The sequence below is a fragment of the Nymphaea colorata genome, chromosome 4 (assembly GCF_008831285.2).
Source record: "Nymphaea colorata isolate Beijing-Zhang1983 chromosome 4, ASM883128v2, whole genome shotgun sequence".
Lineage (NCBI taxonomy): Eukaryota > Viridiplantae > Streptophyta > Magnoliopsida > Nymphaeales > Nymphaeaceae > Nymphaea > Nymphaea colorata.
Window position 1 is genome coordinate 10,268,721 of NC_045141.1, and position 24,569 is coordinate 10,293,289.

Here is a 24,569-nt window from a genome sequence, read left to right on the forward strand (position 1 = left end):
AGAACCTTTTGTTTGTCTCTTCAAGATAAATATCTTCTCCTACAAATTTCTTATATAAATATATAAATATATATATATATATATTTCTCTTTTTATTCCCCTCTCTATTTAAGTTAGAATTTTATTTTCAAAATCTTATACAAATATGTATACATACATATAGAGAATATATATCTCCTCCTATTTCAAAATCTTCAATCTAGTGATCTTTGAAGTTTTTTTCTCTCCCTCTCTTTCTTTTTATAAAGAATATTGCATCTCTTTCATTCCTTTAAACATTTTCCCATGGTCTTTTATTTACCGACTTCATCAAGACCAAAACTCAAGTAATGACCCAATATTGGATTCATGCTTGATGGTCTACAACCCCAATTCATTTTCAAAATTTTTTTCTTCTTATATATGATAGTTATAAAAAAAATCTTAGATGAATATTATGGTAGGAATGAATGATTTTCCTTTTCAATCATATAGGATCAATGCATTTATGCATTCACACTCACTTAATACCACTTATGATCACAAGCACCTCCCCAAAATAATTTAAGCAATATGAGATGAAGCTTTAGCTAGGTAGTAACCGAATTAGAGCAAAATCTCAAGCCTACTTAAAGTCTTAAGAGAACACTAAAGTGATTTGAAAATGATTTCTCAAGCTTTCCAAATAATATTTACAAAGATTTCTCAATTCTAGTTTTTCCCAAAATATTTCAGGTTCTCAAGTAATTCTTCAAGAACCTTTTTGAAAGTTTGAAACATCAAACTTTCAATATTTTTCTACACCGCATATAGAAAGAGATGTTCAATACAAAATGACATGCATCAATAATAGACATAGTCCTTGGATTGATTACCCTTGGTAAAGGTGCCGAAAACGGTCGATCCTCATACGGGTGAGTCCCTTTCTCTCACATTTTCAGAACAAAACTCATTTTTCTAGAGCACTCCAAAAACCAAAAACCAAAAAGCACCAAAATTTTGGGGAAGCAAACACATAGGTTCTTTTATTTTAATTTCATTACTCTCAAGCCAACCTGCACCAAACATGGGTATTATCACCCCATTTTTTTCGAAAAATACTGTATTCGGATCTAATCTTAGACCCAAAACAAATTTGCAACTATTCGATGTAAAATGAATTTTTGAACCTAAGTTTAGATCCAAATCAAACATTTCAAACTCAGAATCCAAAATCGAGTTCAAAACGACAAAATCTGGTGCTATGAGTGTCACTCACATGCACATACATTCCTTTTATTTTATACTTCGTTGGTGGCTAATTGAACCGAATCTGGATTCAAAACGAGTTCGGAGTCACTCGAAATGATTTCGACCATCCATTTGAAACAAAACACCAATTTTATAAACTTTTTAAATAAATTAAACAAAAAAAGAAAGTTTTATACTCATTTTATTTTATTTTATATTTTTCATATCATTTTAAAATTATAATTAAAAAAACAAGGGTTTTGCGTGATCATGCGGTCACATGTTGCGCGCGACCGTGCGTCGTCGCAACGCGCTATCGCGCAACAATGTGTGCATTGCACGATTGTGCGACTGCGCATGCCATGCACTACCGTACGCCCTCAAGCGCATTTTTGCGTTGGCGTGTGTTGTCAAACCTCATTTTCTTTGGAAATCGACCGTTAGAGGGTGATTTTGAGAGTTTTAAGTGGGCATTACCCTGGTTACACCTCAAAAAAGGATTTACAAGCCTAATGGCCAATTATACTCATTTTAAACCTATTTCTATTTCAAAATTGTATGAAATTCATATGAAAATGTGATGAAATTCAAACAAATTTGAACTTTGAGTTTTGGCTACAAAACTCGCTATAAAAACCCTATTTTCCTCCCTCTTGGGCAATGAGCCTACCATGGAGGAACCTCTTATGCTTCTTCAATTGAAAATTCCAAATTTTTCTTAGCTCTCTCTTTTCATTTCTCTCTTCTTCTCCTGCCTTGGGAGCAAGCTTCTTCAAGTTCAAATTCTTCAAAGGAGCACAAAGAGATCTCTTGGTGGTTCATCATCTTGGAGCTTCATCTTAGGCGACTCCAAGATCATTCAAAGAGAGGACTCATTTATAGTAACATTCATATTTGAGGTATGTAATCTTCCTCTTATTTTCATTTCCTCTTTTCTTCTTGCCACTTCCCGTTGGCTGTGCAAGAAAGCTCAAATGATTTCTTATAAAAAATTAAGAGTTATATCTTCAGTATGAGCAAGGCGGAGTAAATTCTATTTCTACATTTTATCTCCAAAAATATGTTTGCTATATTATCTTACTCCTCCCTTATGCTTGAGAAGATGTTCATGCATGATATTCTAATTTTTCCTTAATTAATGAGCAAATGCATCGTTAGAATGAGTGTTTGGGTTGGGATTTATTCGTTCTTGTGTTGGTTTTTGAGGTTGGGACTTGTCAATACCAGGAAAGCCCTTAACAAATTTGTACATGTTAAAGTGCATGTTCATGTTATTTTCACACTTAGTTTATTTCTTAATCACCCGATTAGGAACCCCAATGAGTGCTTCGTCATTCCCCATTTTGGGAGTTTTTGATTTTTTTTTCATACCCAATGGTGCGAGAAATCAATTTTCTTGTAATAATTGTGGTTTTTATTCATATACAACAATATTTAGAATCATGTTTTCCAAAATATTTTCAAAACCAAATACCGTCTCTAATGCAGCCTTGGAGACTTAACTTAGGTTCTTGTATGAGCCCAAATTCCCCTTCGACTTATATAAAAAATTGGAGTCAGCTATTTTCGAGTCATTTCTTGATTTTAATACTCAACAAAACATATGCATATATACATGTTAGATACGTATACGTGCACATGAATATCTTTCTTTGTCATTCTCTCTATGATTTAACAAACTTTTGTATACGTATATATGAATATATATATACGTGTCATCCATTTTCAAATCTCTCTCTCTCTCTTTCTAAAATGATCTTCTCTTCTCTATTTGATTTAAACCTCATTTTTACAAGCTTTCATATACATATATATCTACATATATATATATATGTATATGAATATGTATCTCTCTTTCTTTTAAATCTTTGATTTTATGATTTTCAAGGCTTCTTTCTCTATATTTCTCTTGTGATCAAATCTTTCATATTTTCCATTCTTTTGAACCTTTTTCTCTCAAGATCTTTTTCATTTGCTGACTTCATCAAGACCAAAACTCAAGTAACGACCCAATATTGGAATCATGCTCCAATATTGGAATCATGCTTGAGGGTCTATAACCCTATTCAAAAACTTTTCTCTTTTCATCAAAAATATTTATTACAAAAATCTTAGATGTATGTGATGGTCGGAATGCCTTTAGATGAATGTTGTGGTAGAAATGAATCAGGTATGATCAATGCATTCATGCATCCATATTCACTTAACATCACAAATGAGCACAATCACATCTCTAAAAGAACTTAAGTAAGTTGAGATGGAGCTCTAACTAGGTAGTAACCGAATTAAAGCAAAATCGCAGGCCTACTTTAAGTCTTAAGGGAACACTAAAGTGACTTCGAAATGATTTCCCAAGCCTTTTAAATGATATTTTCCAATTTTAATTTTCTCCAAAATATTTCATATTCTCAAATAATTCTTCAAGAATCTTTTAAAAAGTTGAGAGCATCAAACTTTCAACTTTTTTCTCAAACACTACACAGCATATAGAACGGAAAAGATGTTAAAGTCAAAATGAAATGCATCAAGGATAAACATAGCCCTTGGTTGATTATCCCTGGTAAAGGCGCCGGGAACGGTCGATCCTTGTACCGACGGGCTAGTCCCTTTCTCTCATTTTCAAAACAAAACTTCATTTTTCTAGAGCACTCCAAAAATCAAACCAAAATAAAAAAATTTTGGAGATGCAAACAATGGGCTTGGATCTTGATGGCTGGGCCGATCCCAGGCTTGATTATTGATGCCCAACTGCTTATTGGGGTAGGTGGCCCAATATCCAACTCTAGAAAAAAGGCATGCATTGGGTGGCTTCGAAGATGGTTGAAATGATTTTATTGTTTCATAGATTTAATGACTTGGTGTTAGCCTATTCAAGCATTTCAGTTCACAAAAACTGCATCCCTTGTATTTTTGTCATTGACGTTGCCAACTTGCACACAAGAATCTTATGGATGGTCAGTAAGCTTTTCCAAGACTTCAACTAAATAATTCAAATTTCATGATAATTTTCTCACTAGAAAATAATTTTCTCAATCAAAGTATGGTGTACAAAGTTGACATGTCTTTTTAGGTGACATTTGGCAACCTACACGAAGCCTAATTGGTTAAATCGGTATCATTAATGTCATCAAAATCATTTTTTAATCAAATTCGAAAGCTTATGATTGTGCAAACTGGTTGAATCCAATTGGAACTGAAACTGTTATTGGATCGGATTAATTAAACGATATATTCCCAATATCAAAATCTTTAATGAGAAAATCAATAGGGTATTTAAGAAGCAAATTTTAGATGATGATGATGGTAATAATTTAAAATATCAGAAATAGTAACCTAATAGTGATACCTGAGTAATAATATTTTAATAACAAAATAGAAAAATATTATCAATTTTTTTTATATTCTTATTTATAGGGAAAGTTTTTTGTCCCATTTATCTCTCTTTTGTTTAAAGACTTTTCATTTTGATGAAAACATAACATATTAAATATGCCATGAAAACATGCACCGTTAGAGTGCATACTTATCAAATATGCATGAAAGAAGCCAAATTTTAGTTGTTCCCCTGCTTACATAGGCAACTAGATTGCCACCTCCCCTATTTAGTGGAACCAGCATCAATAATAATGCCATAAACACTTTTTGGAAAGACTTAGCTCCTGTGTGGCATTTTACTATAGATTAACCTGATTGAACATGAAGAGGCGGATTTATGACCGGCTCAGTAGATTTGATTTAAAAAATCGGTTGAATTTTATGTCTCTTGAATCAGCTCCTGCATTTGAATCAAATCATCTGATTCTGTCCGATTAGATCAACATGAAGCTCTTTAATTTTAGGTTTACAAAATAAGGCAGTAAGGGTTGACGTGTAACAATAAGTGCTGATGCAGTTTACGAGGGCCGACACACTAACATATAGTTTTGACTCCAACATTGAATTTTTTGCCATATTTGTGATGAAGTAAATTGCTGAGAAACAGATGACCCAGGAGGGCCTGCTTCCTTATAAAACTACCGATGCCAAAAGCCTTATATGGACAACTTGGTGTGATTTCTTAGAACCTTACACTTTGTAAAAATTTTACAATTTCAATGCTTTCATATATCCGCCTGAATTTAAAAAAAAAACACACTATAAAATGCATGAATTATAAATTATTCGAATATAAGCAGTTTCCATATATTTTTTTCAAACACCTCATATAATTTTGAAGATATGTGGACAGTGATAGCTAATGCATTTTCTGAAGAGTTAAGAATGTGGGCGCATTTTTCAGATTGTGGGTATGTGTTTTAAATTTGTGAAGATGAATAAATGCATATTAATGGCCTAAATATGAAAAAAGAAAACTTTGAAGGTCGCTCAAATAATGACCAATCCCAATTTTTAGTATTTGTACCGATTCAAGCCAAAGGACATTGCTTTCTATTTGACCCAAACAGCACCACATTTATCATTTATACATGGTACCTGCTGATATTCACATAATTGATACTTGTATTCAATTACAAAAAAAATCAAATGAAAGAGATGGTCATCATTTTGAGTAAGTTAAAACAGCTAGACAAGACTCACCAGTTCAGTTCAACAACACTTCAATTTACCAGACCCAAATCAAACAAGAGGAAGAGAGAAAGATAGAAAGAAAGAAGAGGCAATGAAATGGAAACACACATATTTAACCAAAAGAATTAATTACAATTTGCCACCGATTTTCAGTAATGTTATCTATATGACTAATCTTTTCCCCAGACAATTTCTTAACGGCTGTGGCAGATGGAGTGCTGGACATGAGAAAATCTACAACCGTTGAAGCTTCGAGAGGCAGGCGATCTGTTGCTGTGCATCGGTGGAAAATGTTGTTTCATTTTGTTGTTGTCGGGGAGTATTATTATTTACATCCACCAGAAACTTCAGATTGGGGAAGTCTTGAAGCCACAGAAATTTCAGTTTCGGGAGGCATTGCCAGTGGCCTCCCAAGCTGATGTCCTCAAAGTAACAGCATAGTTCCAACACCTCCAGTTGAGAGAGACCCCACACCCACTGAGGCACACTTCCCCATTTGACCTCCTCATCAACATTCGTGTTGTCTCTCAATTCCAGAGCCTTGAAGGAGGGTAGAAATGTTGGTACCTCCGATGGCAATGACGATGGCAGTAGTACTGCGCTGATTTTGAATCCAACTTCAAGCAAATGAGGTTAGGCATTTCCTCAAGCAATTTCCATCCCAATCTTTCACTTCGGCAATTCTTCAGTGACAGCATTTGGAGCTGAGTCACTTGACCTCCATGCCCCGCCAGCTCCAATAGAGCATAAATCAAGCCTTCTGTCTGTACCTTTGGACAAGTTTCAAAACTCGCCTTTCTTAAGCATGGCATAAAAGTAAGTGTTATTTCCCAGTTGGGCAAATTCTTTACATCCAGTTCCTCAAGTGAAGGATGGTGAGTGGGGAGCTGCTTCAAAATCTTCAGGTAAGACAACTTCAGTCTCTTTAAATCCGGCATGTGATCATCAGATACTTGCTGTAGCCTGCCACATCCCTCTACCTCCAATGACTCCAATGCAGGCATGTTAGCAAGAGTCTTCAACCTTTCACATCGGTACACATGCAACGACTCCAACGCAGGCATGTTAGCAAGAGTCTTCAGCCTTTCGCATCTGGACACAGTCAACGACTCTAATGCTGGCAGGTCACCAACCTTGTTGAGCCCATCACACAGCCAAATCTCCAAGGACTTCAACGAAAGCATGTTTGGCAATTCACACAATGTCGGGCAGTTTTGGACCTTCAATTCTTCCAATGATTTAATTCCTATCACTGTTGCCAACAATGGGCAATGCTGCAGCTGTAGTGTCTGCATCTCCCCATAATTGGTATCCAAATACCATCCCTATCTCCTTTATAACTATAAATTCCCAACCTCTCTATGCCATATGGAGGTTCCAAAGCCTCCAGCAAACTCCTCTCTTCGGAAGCATTATCCACTCTGTCATCCTCTTGCTCCTCAAAATAAAATTTCACCCCAATTAACTCATGCTTCTCCTTAAGCTGTGCATTTTTTGCATCAATTACTTTCACCCTTCCCCCACCCAAACATTCTATTAACAATTCTCCCTTCAGTTTGTTCAAGTCTTTTAGTTCCCTAATATTGCATCCTCTTGTATCCCCCTTGCCATTGCATACAATAAATCTATACAAGATCCGTAAATTAGTAAGCTTCCCCAGGCCTTCGGTTATAAATTTTAATTCCTCTATATCTTTCAGCCCAAGATACTTCAAGTTGCTCAGTTCAACTATTTTCTTGGGCAATTCTTCAATTTTACTAACACTTAAATCCAATATTTGCAAGTTACAGAGTCTGCCGATTGAACTGGGCAACCGTTTCACATAAGAATAGCTTAGATCGAGATATTTTAGAAGTGAAAGATCTTCAATTGACTTTGGCAACTCATACATCCTATATCCCCTCAATGACAACACCCTCAACCACTTGAAATTGGTTAAGTGTGCAATATAAACCGAACACAAGTCTGACTTGGAATCAGAATCAGGATCGCACAACAATGTCCAGACCTTATTTGCTGGTCCTGAGGCATTGTACTTGTGCTCTGCATCATCGATTGCAAGTAATGACAGATGGGAGGTGTGCTCAGTAGCAGAGGCATGGCTATATTCCTTTCCACCAATATATAAGGCAAGGTCATGAAAAATGTCATGCAATTTGAGATCCTTAAGTTTAGTTTCTTCAATCATGCAACGATTTATCAAATCATTAATCCATTAGTTAGCAGTCACTTCCACATCAATGCCTTCCTTTTCCTCAACTAATCCATGTGCCATCCATTGCATGACCAATCTACCCCTTTGTATGTCATAATACTTTGGATAAATGCAGCAATATACAAAACAACTCTTCAAGTAATCTGGCAAGTCATCGTAGTTCAGTATGAGACCAGGAAGAATGCTACTACGTATTTCCCATATCTCACTCTTGTCAATGCTTTCCCAGTCGTCTTTCATCATCCTTTTTGTATGCATTAAGGATCCTACCGTCTGGACAACAAGTGGCAACCCACCACACTTTGCCACTATTTTCTACCCGATACCTTTCAAATTGCGACTCTCCAATACATGTTCTTGTATCTTTGCCACACGCAGAAACAAGCTCCAACTTTCATCCAAAGACATTTCTGTTAATTTATACATATTATAACCAATTCCTTGAGAGACTTCTACCTTTCTACTGGTGATCAAAATCTTGCTCTCCTTTGCACCTCCCGTTAGGGTGTCCGCTACCTCTCCCATCCACCAACCTAATTCCCATACATCATCTAAAACCAATAAGAACTTGCTCTTTGACAGCTCACTCTGTAATCATGTGCACAAACCACTCAAGGAAGTGCTACCTTTAAGTTCTCCTTCTGATTCCTTGCATACTTCCTTTAGTATTTTTCGCAGCAAACCCATATGATATGGCTTCTCTGAAAAACAAACTCACCACCTGCATTTCCCCAACTGTTCTTTGAATTTATTAAAAACCATTTTTGCAAGAGTTGTTTTCCCAATTCCACCTTGGCCTACAATGGATACAATAGAAACAACATCTTTTTCCAGCGCACTACTATTTGTATAGCCATCAAACAAGAGTTCTTTTACTTTCTCTTTAACATATGCCCTACCCATGGGTGGTTGTGCAGTACCTATGAGATGGGATGTCTGTCAAGAATTGTCATGTTCACCACCAAAAGGATGCTCACTCTCAACTTTTGGTGTTCTGTTGAACAAATCCACCATTTCCATATCTTTTTCTATTTCATTAAGCCTTAGGTTGATCCTTTTAATTTCATTACCAAGTTGGTAAGAAGCAAATACATGTTCCTTAAAGCGAGAGCACAAAGTGATCCAGGGCTTTCTTTCCTTGTTCCATGAAGTTATTGAACCCTTTTCTCTTTTCCTGAGCTCAATTATGGTTTCATATCCTTCGATGATGTCCTGGGCATCATATAAAACGTCCTTCAGCTCTGGCTCCAGATATCTGTTTCACTGGTTTCTGAAAAATGGTTTTCGCTCTACGACTTTGATGGTCTTCTGCAAGCCTTCCAGCCTTTTCTGGAGCTTCTCGACTTTGGCATTCCGGATGAGGTCCACCTTGTCTTTCAACAAACTGGTTACAGACCAGAACATGTTAGAAATGGCTGCTTCTGCAAATGCATCAATTACAATTGCCATCTTCCCCAGTCTCTCAGTAGGTGGAAGAGGAAGAGGAGCAATTTTCAAGTGTGTGTGTGTGTGTGTGTGTGCTGAGTGCTTAATTTGGGGTGTGGTGAGCACATGTGCTTGAGTGCTTCAAATGTGCTAAATAAGTCAGGAAAAGACCCCCAATCCGAGTTTACTATTTCACCTAAATTTCTGCTTTCTGAAGTTAATTTGTTTATCTGATTGTATTTATGTAAAAAAGTTTGGATGAATGATTTTTTTTTGAAAATCCAAAATTTTATTAAATGTTGGGTTTGAGCATACAGCATATACACGGACGAAAGACTGGTGTGTCTGTGTGTGTATATATGTGCATGTGTACATGTATGGATTTCTCTAACCCATATATAGTTAAATGACAGCATGTTCACGCGAAAATATTGTGCATATGCCATGTTTACTGTATGTGCTTACATTCTACCGCTTCCATATCTCCCTCTCTAGTAATGGATATAGATATGATTTTGATCCAATGAAAGTACATGACACATATTAAAACATGTGAATGCAATAAAAATGCAAACTAGATCCAACTTTTATGTCTGTGAGTTAGATCCACACATCTTCAAATAGAATTAGAGAATGATATGTAAGTTTGAAACCAGTCTGCCCCACTGCTAAGTCAAAATCTTATGTTATAAGAGTCATTTGTATTTTTCTTATTAAAAAATATTTAATAAGAAAATGACTAACTTAATTTATGTTTCTCATCAAGTCACTTTTAAGAACATATTTATGAGGTTAGATTGCCCAAAAAACATTTTAATAATTAATCTTAATAGGTCTAGTTTTTGTCTCTTACCCAAGTGGCTGCATTTCACTAACTTTCATTATTTATATATATACACACACACACAAACACACACACACACACATATATAAAGAGAGAGTGACAGCAGAAGTGCACTCAGATCTGATTGTAGAATGGATCAATGGCACAGGTTCACACAGATCAGATCTTAGAATGGATCCAAAATGCAATTAGTTAGGAAGCTCTATTAAATGAATGGGTAGTTCATTTGGAGCCGATGAAGATGATAATTAATTGAAAACCCTAAATTTATTTTGCTTTCATTTTAAATACAGCTTATACTTTAATTACTTCTATGCCGGGCGCAGGGGGGGGTGGTGGGGCGGGAAGAGAGAGAGAGAGAGAGAGAGAGGGATGAGAGAGAGATCTTTTGTTTTGTCTACAAATCATTCTACTTGTTTACCGTTCCAAAGTACAGCCGCTGAAAATTTGATCTTTTATGTTTATTTCTAGTTCTGAAAAGTCTAAGGTGGCGGTTTAATGGTTCAGTCTTATTCTTTTCCTTGTTTTCTTTTTAAATGGAAGACCTGATTAACAATAAAAAAAACACAATAGTTTTACCATGGGAGGAATGTGTAAGTAAAAATTGCAATGCCGTCAGTATAAGTTGTAGCTACAATTTGATGAGTACCAGAATCCGAAGGTTAAACTTTTCAATGCTTTTAGGGTCCCTACACTCTAGTAAGTTAAAAAGATACAGAAGGTCACATGACACGATACGACAAACTATTATAACAATTGATATATTCTTACAATTGAGATGGCCCCTCACCCTATGCCATGGCCTTTGTTTTGATCCTTCTTGCTTGTCACATCAATACCTTCGGCCATCTCCAGTGCCTTGTGATCCACCTTGCTAACCAGTGTCCTCTTTCCCTCTTTTCTGTGGAATCGAGATACTACTTTTTTTGTTGACACTCATTTTTTTTATTGCTTGCTTGTTACCGCTTGGCCTTCTCTCCCCCACACCCTCCCCTCTCTTCGCAGCAGCTTCTTCTCTTTTCTCCTTTACCTTCGGTCAACAGTGGTTGGCAATTTACTTGGTGGTCTTGAATCATCTACTATTGGTGGCAGGATTCGCAAGAACACAATAGTAGTATGTTCAAAACCACATCAGCAAGTGTTCCTTCAATTGAATGCATTGTGAAGGTAGATGTCTACCTTGCTCTTTGCATTGGCCACGGGATGACATCCGCCTAGAGGGGGTTGTGCGTCTGCCCTGGCACCAAGCCTATTTTCTTTCATCAAACATGGGAATACTCATCCTAGAAAATTGATTCCATTCCATCACACACAAGGGCAGAGGGAAGGGGGGCAGGCTCCTGCCTTGGCATCTCCCCCCCACCCCCCTCTCAGATATTAAAAACTTTAAAAATTTATATGTAAATCTAAAAAATTTTAGTTTAATATATATACAAATTTGAAAATTTCTATTTCTGTATTTCCGTGCCTGTTAAAATTTTGAAACTATAGTTTACCCCATGCGACAACAAATTCCTGGTTCCGCCCCTGATCACACATGCTTCATAACTAGAATGAGGACAACGGTTCACATTCAGTGATTCCACGAAACAATTTTCTGGAAACAAGTTACCAGTTAAAGGTTTCTATAGGATCAAACTATATATAGAAGACAAATCTATACAGGTAAAATTATTCAATGGTACAGACTTTTAATCAACACCACCCTTTTAAGTATCAACTGCGCAGGCTCTCACCCTTTCACTTTTCACTTCTCATGGTCTCTGTTTGTGACTTGATCGACTGCATGTTTTCCTTTCTCATTTGTCTTCTCCTCATTTCCATGTTGCCATCTAAGAAACAAGCAGGGGCAGAGTTAGGAATTTTTCATGAGGGGCCAAATTATAGTTTTAAAATTTTAACAATAGTGAAAATATAATTTTTAAAATTTTTTGACATCAGATATATGAATTTTGTAATTTTTTTAACATGTAAATTTTTATTTATATTTATTTTATGGTCTAGATACCAGCTATTGGAAATCAGAAAATTGGGGAGGACAAGATCACCTTGGACTCGTTGGAAAATCAGCGATCCTTTCCTCTGAGTTTTGAACAAGTGAACATGGGGGAAGAATCCATTGGAAATTCGAAGATATTCCTTGCATCGACTTCCAGACATGAAAGAGAGTTCTGGATTTTTTTTTGGCAGCCCTCTTTTATTTCCTTCTCCAATCATCTTGAGACTTCATTTCTTTGCCGTCTTCTTCATTGATTCAATTCTCATGCAGAATTTCTTGGAATAATGTTTTGCATTTCTTTCATAAATTTATAGTTCTGTATTTCTTCATTCCTATCAATGGCTTTTGTGATTGCAATCGGATTTGGTTTTCTTTTTCCTGTTGCAATTGATTTTTACTCCGACCTACTGAGTTTATATTGATTGATTATTACAATTGGAAGAAAACAGAGCTGATCGAGTCGGCCATGGATGAAAGCAACTATGTTCTTCCTCCATTCTTCCCTTTCCCAATGTAGAAAAACAAAATTCAAAATTAGCATATAAATTATAGAGATCACAATGCAAAAAAGCTTGACGAGTTAAAAACCCAAGATTTTACTTTAAAATATGTTTAAAAAATGTAACTTTTTTATCAAAAAAAATTGCATTGAACATACCTATGAGCTTATTGTTTGCACCCCACTTCCCTCAGTGTGGCTGGGAAGTTTGCACACGAAGCAGGAAAAATCAAGTTTTGATTAAAAATAGATTTTAAGAGAAAGGGACCCATCTCTGCCAGCATTAACAAGGGCAATCGATCCAAGGTTAGAGTTTTCTCAAGCTTGACAAGTTATTTTTTTCTACATGCAAGTGTGGGGATTGGGTTTCAGATTTTTAAAGTTCATTTTAGACAAAGAGTTGGATTTGATTCAGAATATTTCTGTATTTCAAAAATTTTGAAGATCGGGAGATCATTCTTGGTGCGGAATTTTTGAACTAATCATGGATTTATCAATTGAACTTTGATTTGGTCCCAAAAATTGGAATTGGAAATTGAGAATCGAAATATTGGATTTTGAATTGAATTTGTGATTAGGTAATTAAAGCTTTCTTTTTGAAACTGGGATCCTGGAATTGAAAATTGAAAGTTTGGGCTAAACTTTAGAATTTCAAAGATAGTTTGGATTTTGGGATTTGAAGTTTGACTTGAAAAATCTTGGAAGTCTTGGAACCGGAATTCAGTCTTGAAGCCAAAATTGAATTTGGGAAAAATGAATTGGATAGTTGAAGGCTAGTTGAAATTTTCGAGAATCGAATCTTTGATATTGAAATTTTGGGTTTATGGTAATTTTCTTGATTGGAAAAACTTGAATTTTGATTTTTTTTTTGAATTTTGTCAAGGTTATGAAATTTTGCTTGAGTAATTTTTGGATTTGAAATCTGTTCGATTTTGAGAAAAATCCATTGGAATCGTTTTGAAATTTGATTTTGAAAGTTCGGATTTCGCTCAAGTTCTTGTCACAATATAACTTAATCATGGAAGCAACTCTAACTTGATTCACTTAGATTTTAGTGAGGTGCATTCATGAAGTGAGTGCATGTATGCATGAAATAAACTGCATGTATATTCATGCTTCGCTCTATTTTTCTTCATGCATAATTAAATTTGATCAAACATAGACATAGACCCATCGAGGAGGTAGAAAATATAAGACGTTCCCCGAGCCCGTCCTTGATGTGAAGGAGGACATAAGCTTAGGTTTTAAAATTTTTGTTTTGGAAATAGGATTTGAAAAATTCATTTGATAGGCTGATTTCTACTCATTTTTTACTAAATCGTAGGCAAAAGGAATTAATTAATTTGTTTGAAAATTTGGAGGGTTTGAGCTTTGACAAATTTTCTCTCTGGGTAGCAATATCACTTTTGCGATTTCCTTTAGGATGAAACGTTTTGAAAAATTGATTATTGAATTTTTATTTTGGAAATAGCTTGATATATTTTGATTGTGGAAAATGGCATGATTTTTGGAGATGATTGGATTTTTGGAAATATGTATTCCCAAATGAGTTTTGTAAAATATTGAATTTCTTTTGTGGTTTTGATCTTTATAAAAGTCTAAGGATTTCTTTTTGAAATGCAACAAGATTAGATATTTTTATTAATGTATTTTGATTGTGGAAAATGACATGATTTTTGGAGATGATTGGATTTTTGGAAATATGTATTCCCAAATGAGTTTTGTAAAATATTGAATTTTTTTTGCGGTTTTTATCTTTATAAAAGTCTAAGGATTTCTTTTTGAAACGCAACAAGATTAGATATTTTTATTAATTGCTGATTTTCAAAATCACAAGGATTTCTGAAATTTTCAGAAATGAATGGTTAAGACGGGCTCATTGCAATTGATATATTCCATTTACAATATAGACCACACTCATAAAGTGAATCCAATTCTTGGTGGAATCGATTTGATGATATAATTAAGTCTGATTCCTTGCTCATCCAAGGAGTAAGGAATCCATTCAGGCTTCACTGTCTTTTTTTCTTTGCATACATCAATAAAACATTCAATAACATAGACAAATGAACAACAATTTCTTCCAAGCCATAGTGGCCTTCTCTTTCCAATTTTGCACAGGTAGAAGGACTCTTTGGAAATTAGATTTGTGTTTATGAAATAAACTCAGCTTGATACACTATTTGCTAATTTGCAAAAATAGAAAATTTAGTTTGGATTAGTTGTGAGAATCGTGAAGCACGTATGCTTAAATAAGTATATTTTTATCATGGTGACCCAGCGGACAGCTTTTAAATCATGCTGCTTAGGGTTTGGTATGTAGTGTCAAGCGACTAGACATTTGAAATGATAGTGGTCGACCTGGCGTTGCTCCTAGAACAGGGCAGAACAGGAGAGGACACAAAGAAAATGATGCCTTCAGCGTGGCATGTTTTGAGTGGGGGTCCCCTTGGTCTGGGGACTGCCTTGAGCTGGGGACTCCTTGGGCAAGAGTTCAACTATCACTACAGAAAACCTACGCATTACTGATGGCCACAAAATGTCGGTGAAAATAGAATGCACGTCAGTAATGTTTGACCGACATTTTGTTCTTTGGTTGATAAAGGGAATGTCGGTAAAAATCATCATTGATACAATGGACAAAGCATCAGTTTAAGGTATCACCGGCGCGACCAAAACATAGGTAAACATTGACTATTAACGACGTCCTCTCGCATCGATAATAATCTATTATTTTCAACATGTTAGTGACCTTCGGTAAAAACTCTTCCAGCAGTGAGACAGTACATCGGAAAAATATAACTTTTCACTCATTTAAACAATTCGGCAAAAACACTTATGGGTGGCTAAAAAGGCGAAGGATGGAAAACATTCAAACATCCAAAAAAACATTCAAATGACAACTAATCAAAATAATATTCTATGAATAAGTATATGTGTACTTGAATTACATGTGGTCCAAATCTGACACCAAAATCCAGCCACAATGCTCTGGAATCCAATGACAAAAAGTTAGGGTAAAATTCAGGGTTTTGTAGACATTTTATGTAATTAGTATATCAGATTGAAGGTAATAAGGTCAACAAACATTCTTCTAAAATTTAACATTGGCTAACATCCTAGGCCAACTCAAGTGAAGGAAGCCTACACAGACCGACGATTAAGCCATTCCAAGAGTGCACTACTATGTGTTTACGGCAGCTGTGGAAACAACTCAAATTGTGTTGCTTCCATTGGCTGCTTGCCAGATCCATGCGAAAACAGTCCTTCGAGACAAGCATCTCTCAGCGGCCCGCACCTTGGCCTAACTGTGACCTTAACCTGTAGCTGTAGACATGCCACTGGTGAAACCTCAGCCCTGGCTTGCTGTGACAATCATGGAGACCCTTTCCATGATCCACCATGGCCGAAGTTTAAACAAGAACACTTGCAAAGTGCTCTATGGACACAGTCATCATCTCTTGGCTATGAGGGGATCCTTTATAGGCAAATGACAAGCTTAGCAGTCTGCTCTCACCTATGCAGGGTCAAAGCCACGGGAGGGCCCACAGGGGCCCTAGACTGCACTAAAAAAATATAAAATTTTAGATGTAAATATTAGAAAATTTCACTTGTCATGTATAAAATTTTTGAAAAATGACATTTCGGCCCCTGTCAAATTTTAGAAACTTTAATTTGGCTCTCGTCATGAAAAATTTCTGACTCTGCCCCTGCACCTATGGTCCACTTGGCCTTACATGTTGGCAGCTTCAACCACCACCAACAAGCATACGAGATTGGAGTACTGGTCAAAGCCCCGCCTGAGCATCCTTCATGTGTCTTCATGCCTACATCTAGTCAAAGCAATCACTCCTTGCTGACTGGCATGAAGATGTCATTTGGCAACCTCATGATATTGGCAGGCCTTCAACCATGGATTATGCGAGAAGACGTGCACCGTTAGGTCGTCCACTCGTTGGGCCTTGAGAAGAAGGCCCATTTTAAGGGGACTGGGTTGATGTCGTTCTGGCTTTACCTGCATCTATCTCTCTACCCTTGAACCGGCTGCTACCTGCCCCACTTGACAGGCATTTTCAAGGAGGCTATCTCATGGTCCAGACCTCAATATGGGCCTACGCCCTTTCAAACCTTGCCTGCATCCACTTATTGTAGCATGTCCATCTGCCTCTGGAAGAAGTTAACTCAGCAGCGCTAGCAGCCAAGAGTGAACTGGCTATGCCAGCCGAGTGCCCAACTCTAGCAACAAGGCTTGAAGAGTAAAGCAGGGAAGGACATTTTGGTAATTTATTATACAAATGTCTTCTATAATCTTTTTATTTTTTTCCATTTTTCAATTTTGCCTTTACAACTGTTTTCTTTTTATTTGTAAATTAAGGGTATTTCAGTCATTAAACATACTGACGCACAAAAATTCATGCACCAGTATGGCACATATAACCAGATTCGCAAGGCCTGCGATAGGTAGCATCGAAGGCTCAGTTAAAATGTTTTTGTTGTTTCCTAGATTTAATGACTAGATCATTTGCCTATAACTATGGCTGCTAAATATGGGGATAGAAGGGAAGGTCCAAACAAAGCATAAGATAGCTGGATGAATAGAATGGTTAAGGTCTCAGGGTGTGCCACCCAGTGGGTTCTTTGGCCTTCTCTTTTTAGCCATGTTTGGATGGAGGAAAACTTAAGGAAATGTTTAGTGGATGAAAGGAACAAGAAAGGGAATGAATTGAAAGAAAATTGGTATGGAAAGGAAAGAAAAGGAGAAGAAAAGTAAAAAAGATTATTATAAAAGCTTGTTTGGACATAAAAGACAGGAAAGGAGATATATTTTATATTAAAATTATGCGTACCATTTTTTGTAACATATTTTACTTCTTATATGCAGGTTTGCCGACACCTCCTGATTTCAGCCATTGATACGTACAGAGGAAATTTGAAGTCTACAGTATTGGACTTGGTTTCATGCTTTGAATATCAGTATAAATACCATTGGAATATCTAAGATGGACTACATATATCAAAAACTTGGTTAGACTTATTTATACATATGTACTTGTTATTAAAGATAATATCCATTCATTTGTATGTTAATCAGTAATATGTTCTGTATAATACATTGATTGCATCATTGTTCAGTTATTGATATCGGGCAAGGCTTTTTTGTATTACTATTATTCAGGTCGCACATAATATAGTATAATATAAAACATATTATAACTTTTTATTGACAGGTATCTCACATCAGTACAAATGTAATTTAGCATCCATAAAATATCTATGACTGACAGGAAGTGATTGTCAATATGAAATATAATTTTTCCTGACAGGTATTTCCGTTAGTAAAAGGTGCATTGACTGTAGACAGTCATTAGTATATCTGGCATACTTTAGTGACGGCTCTGGATGTGTTTCAGTAAATTCCCAGCAATACATGATGTCCACGATTGTCAGTATAAGTGCACAACTTACTGACAGATGTAAGCAAGTGTCGTTAGACCCCATTCAATACACTAACTGCAACACCCATTAGTATAAGTCGACATATACTAATGTTCTAGTGGACCCGTCAATGAAAGATTGAGCGGCACAATCTACACTGCTGGATGTGAATCCATCAATAAAAATATTAATGGTGGTTTTGACATTTTTAGTTGACGTTTTTTGGCATGTCAATAATGTGTCTTTTTTTTTTGGGGTGATCTAAGCCTTTGGATGCCAACAAATTGAATTTGAGCCATATGTATCGTTTCATAATGTCCAATTTCCGATGAAAACTGACCAGCAGTAGGCTCCCATCTTTTGTTAAGAACCGAAAAAAATTGGAAACCATACACAAATTATAGTAGAAATCCGATCCATTAACATCCCTAGATCTTGATATTTTCTTCATTTAAGTCGAAGCACTAAATTAATGGCAATTTAGGTCCCGATCTATGGGTTTAGGTGAAAGATCAGACTCGTATGATTCAATGGGGATCGTCCATTATAGGTAGCGCTTGAACTTCTAGTCACGTTAAATCAACTGTGGAGATTCAGTTGCCAACAAGTGTTCTTAGAGACGACCAAGACTGGACGAGATAGAAAGTAGTGAACGCAGCCAATAACTTGTTAGTAAGTAGGACTGCACACGAGTCGCGTCGAGTTCGAGTTGGGCCGGCCTGAGATTGACTCGAGTCAGAAAACTAAAAGCTCAAGCTCAACTTGATGATACAATGTCCAGCTCAAACTTAACTCATTTATTTTGCTTAAGCTAAACATGTCCTGTTTTTTTTAACTCGTTTAGTTAGTACTTGTTCAACAAATATCCTATATCCAAAGATTTTACATATTGAACATCGGCTAAATTCGGTTCAGAATTTTCAAATTCGGATATGAATTTCAAAATGGGATATGGATAGTGAAATTAGATTTCGGATTTGGATTTGGATATGACTTTTCCTTGTTTGTATTTGAATCTGAATATTTGGATATCCGAATAAATGGATAAGTTAAGAGTATATCCAATTCGAATCTGATTCGTTGACATCTTTATTCATATTAGTTTAACGCTTACTAGCATATTACGATGTTCAAATATTGTTTAAAATATTTTTTTCTAAGCACACATTGTGATAATAGCCATGTTAGAAATTGGTTCAAGTTTTCCTTTGTGGCAATGGTGGTTTCACTTACATCATCCATATTTCAGGGCAAATTCTTTTATATGTCCCCTCACTTAAATGATACTCCTTTGTCCCACAAGAAAAAAAAAAGGAAAGTTTGAAAGCAACCAATGAACAAGCAATGTAATATTCACTTAAACGCACAAAAAGAGGAAAGAGAGAGAAGAGCAGACAGGTTAACAAGCAAAGGGCGCAGATGTGATATAAACCCGCAAAAGAGGGGCACCTGTCGGTCACTAGACGATTTTTATTCATAGCAAGTAGGGCTGAAAAATGAGTAAAGCCAGCTTGAGCTCATCTTGCACTCTCTCATCAAAATGCGACTTCAACTCGGCTTGTTTATAAATGACTCAAGCTTGAGTTCAAATGTACGCTTGAAATGTTAATGAGTCCAGTTTGAATTGTAAAAGCATGACTCAACTCGACTACATAATAAATGTTGAACTATAATGAAAAAAATAGTTAAACGAATAGTAATTAAACGAGTTAATTGAGTTAAACAAATTAAAAGAAACAAGTCATGCTTAACACAAACAAAGCTGAATGAGTCGAGCTCAACCTCAAGCTTGACTTTTCTGAGTGGAGCCACGTCGAGCTGGCCCAATTCAAGCTCGGCTCGTATGCAGCCCTACTAGTAAGTCATTGCCTGTGGTCACTACTTTCTATCTGTCAGTCGAAAAAAGGAGTTGAGATAGCGAAAAAGAGAGATCTCCCTCTATTATTTTTCAGCACTAAGGGAAAGTAGCATCACTAACATTCCTTGTAGCGTGCCTTCTACCTCCTTCTCTCTCTCTCTCTCTCTCTGTCAAAAATTTTCTCCTCCCATTTTCTCTCTCTGCCTCTATCTGACTGTCTCACTCTCTCTCTCTCTCGACACGAAAATGAAAAAAAAAAGAATGGGAGGAGAAAAATTATCACATATAGAGAGAGAGAGAGAGTTACTTTCTAGTGACGATAATTCATGCGCAAGGACTTAATTAGGTTGGATATATCTGAATATCAACCTGATTTTGAATCCATTTAACTGGATTTAGTTAAAAAATGATCCCTTCGTAGCCGAATTCGATCTACTAAAGATCCAACCCAGTTATGTTTAAATTTGGGATCTCATGCTATCGAAATTCAGCTATAAAAGATAAAGTCCAAGCCCGAATCAAAATAGACACAATCCTGATAGCTCAATTACAAAAGAATTGAATCCAATGTGAATCCAAACCGTTGATGATCGAGTACCAGAAATATGGTTTTGAATAGAATTGAAGCAATGCTGCGATGGGATGCCGATGGATTGGATCAGATATATCCTTAATCATATCTACTTTTTCGGATATTAACATATTCTGATTCAAATTCGGAATCTGAATCCGAAATTCGACTTCACAATCTGAATCCAACTTTTATAGTAATATCTGAATCCAAATTTTGAACTGAATTTTGCCAATTTTCAAAATGTAAGAGCACTAGATATAGAATATTTATGTCAAATTAAATCTAATCTAAATCATTTTCGGAATCCAATCAGATATTTATGTACATCCAAATCCGAATCCGAATCCAAATTTTATCAGAAGTCATTTCTTAAATCCAAAATCGATCTGATTTCTTAGTCGGATATTAATCTTTTTTCATATCCAATTTTTTCGAACCAATTTAGTTGGATATCCGATCCAAAACAGATATATTGATATCGCTACAATCCATCATTGAAGAACTATTTCTCTTTGCCACAGGAAGGAGAATGCCACTGGGAAACAGTGTTTTTGGCATTTGGATGGCAACTGCGACAGTTGTTTGGGAATTTTGACAGCCACTGGATGCCGTTGAAGATCCATGACCACCTTCCACGATTGACAGAAGCCATTAAAGAAAGCATTGTTTCTGGTGTTGGAACATTGCCAGTAATAGGAAAAAAATTTCACATTGTAAAGCTCCTTTACCGTCCTTTTTCTCCCAGCAACTTTGGCCTTCCTTCACTTCAGATCCAAAGCCATGTGCACAATTTCATTTCCTTCTTCTTCATTATGTAAGGTCGGCTATCACTGGTCCAGGTTGCTGTCACGCCTGTCACATTACGGATATAATCTAAAACTTTAAATTATATGAGTTTGCCACATGAGACTCGAGTCGCTGGCCCATGAACCTGGGTTTACTCGACTTCTTCTAGATCGAAGTAGGCCTGGGCTCCGGGCCGGGTCGCCGGCGGGTATCCGGTACCTGGCCTGGATGGGCCTGGGTCCGGTAACGATTTGCACTCGTCTGGCTCTCACCCATTGCGTCTGGCCTGGCCCAACATTAAAATGGGCCGGGTCCCAGTTAGAAGTTGGGGCCCGTTAAGGCCCGATAGCCATTAGGTCGAAATAACTTGACTTGAGTCTTTCCTTTTTCATTTGAAAGGGACATATCTGCTGCCTGCGCTGCATTGCCTGTCCGATCCACCGACCACCGTCGCTTCCATCGCACTGCTGGTCTACACTGTCACCATCGTCGCACTGCTGGTTCGTCACAGTCGACCTCCTGTCAACCACCGACGCACCTCATGGCAGATAAGATCTAACATGCTTTGGAGGGGGCACTCTTCGTTGCGGCAGGTAAGATCAGCCCCAAACCCCATCCGGCAGTTTTCGTTTCCTTCTGCTCAATCCATCCCCATCATAAGCCAAACGAGAGAGAGGGATTCCTAATTCATATCTGAAGATTTCTGGGGCACAAGGGACACTGCCACATTGCAGTAGGTTTGGCAGGGGGAAGTCAATGTATGGCAGCAGCCTCCATCATCAGACGCAGAAGCACATGAGACCCATGGAGCAGCATCCTCCTCCTCCACTGCCTCAGGGACCTTGGAGCTCCCCCCAGTTCCAGTGTCATCGGTCGCACCCTCCTCCTCTTCCCTATCATCATTATCTTCACCATCAGCAGCAGCATCTTCTGTAACCTCCCCAGCGCCAATGGATTCTGCCTCCTGACCACCCGTAGATGCAGTTTGCACACCCCTCATCCGCCTCCTCCACCGACGGGGCTGTCCCACTATGGTATCGCCCGGCCCGTTAATAGTTGGGCCGGGTAGCGGGCCGACCCGATTCAAATACTCCATGCTGCCAAAAACCTGCCAGGATGCTTCCCCCAGTAAATCAATCCCTCTTCTACAACTCTGATCGATGGAACCTTGTTTTCCCCATATTTTATTTTCTAAGCAGAATTAATCACACCTACTTTTCCCTTCTTTAAGTAGTGATTTTGTACCCATTTACTTTTTCCATTAATCCGAATTCATTGATGGCTTTTTTCTTTTTATTTGAAGGTAAATGATGAAAATGGCGTAGGCAATTGAAGATTCTGAATTCTGGGGAGCTTGAAAGATTATTTTGATTCTGTGTTGTTCTATAGAATGACATGGTTCATATTTGCTTTCACTGAATTTTTGCTACATTTAAAATGTTGATTATTCTTTCTTTTTCTTGAAACTGAACTGAAAGTTTGCTTATTCGTATTTGTATCGATCGATCTGGTCTTCATGCTTTTTGGCCTCCTTTCAAAGTGGCCAGAACTCAAGCTTCCTTTTACCTAACATAGAACATCTGGCACAGGGTTTTTTGTTTGGCTTCTTAAGTTATTTGGACATTCAAGGGTTGTTTGTTAACAAAAAAAGTTTATAATTGTTATATGAATATGCTAAAAACGGGGTAAATTGATAAAACACTTTAATAAGTGTTTCAAGAATCTACCCCAATCTTTATGATATATTCATGAAACAGTTACAAAATGTTTCCTGTTCAATTCAGCAATTCAAGTCTACAGCAATCTATGAAGTTCCTCTTCTCATGTATCTATGGTTGGTTAGATTTTCTAACTAAAATTTACATATATAAGATTTCTTTTCTATGTGATAGAAGGTGTAATGCACTAAATGTAAAAGCAAAAAAGTTCTTTGCAGTTGTTGATAATGATAAAGAATTTACTTTTCACTATTTCTTCATGTTCAACTATAATGAGTTGCAAAACAAAAAGGTACTAGTTTTGTAAAATTTGAAGCTGGGATTGGTTGTAGGGAGATGCTATTGTCACTCATTTATAAAGAAAACTTGGAAACGGGCCTCCTTTTGTATTCTTAATCAAATAACATCCTTATTCTATTAGATTTTCCATCGATTCTCTTATGGATAGGAACCACAAACTTTTTTCTAGCACATAAACAACAGCCACCGTATTTATTCTCCAATAAATTCTAGATGAAAGAGGTCGAATTGTAGTTTCAAAATTTTAACGTGGGTAAAAATATAAATTTTTCAAAAATTTTATATAGGATACTTTTTTTTTTAAAATTTGCATATATATATTTTTTTTGAAGGGGGGCCTCGGCCCTTTCCAGCTCCCTGGCTCCTGCCCTACTATTCATAAAGAATCTATTTTATTTGTCACTGCAGGTTGAAACTAATAGCTTTGTATGTTCAAGGAATAAATGCAATTGAAAAGCATTAGTGGCACATATTTAATATACTAGTCTATGACAACTAGAAAACACCACTACTGATCGTGAGACACACCACATGCCATCTATATTTGATGGCAGATCAAAAGTGCCACTAAAGATTTTACAATGGCACATATTTATGTCATCATTGATATTGTATGCAACCCAAGAATGCCGCAAAAGACCTTTCACTATTTCCAGCAATAGTGTGCTTATGTATGCGAATCTACATAAAAGTTGGCAAAATATTTAGACCACTTGGATAAAGAATAAAAGCTAGATCCATTAAAATACATTATTCAAATATGCTTTTACAAATCTAACCTGGTAGATATGATATTAAGAGTGATTTTATGAGAAATATATATTAAGTTGATCATTTTTTATTTTAATAATGTTTTCTTCGAATAAAGAATGAACGGCTCTTATAACATCAAAAGTTTAACTGTAGAAAGTTCAAATTTTGTATAAAAATAACTTTAACTAAAACATGTTTTACATTAAATTAAATTAGTATTTAGAAACAGATTAAGAGGTTCACATTGGTTTAAAACACTTTTTATCACTAATTTAAGTAGTCTATATTCTATCCCTTAATGCTCAGCCGATGACCCACGTTCTTTTCTTCTTTCTTTTTCTTTTTCTTTTTTTTTAGTCACAGTCGATAGCGTTGCTGTGGTCT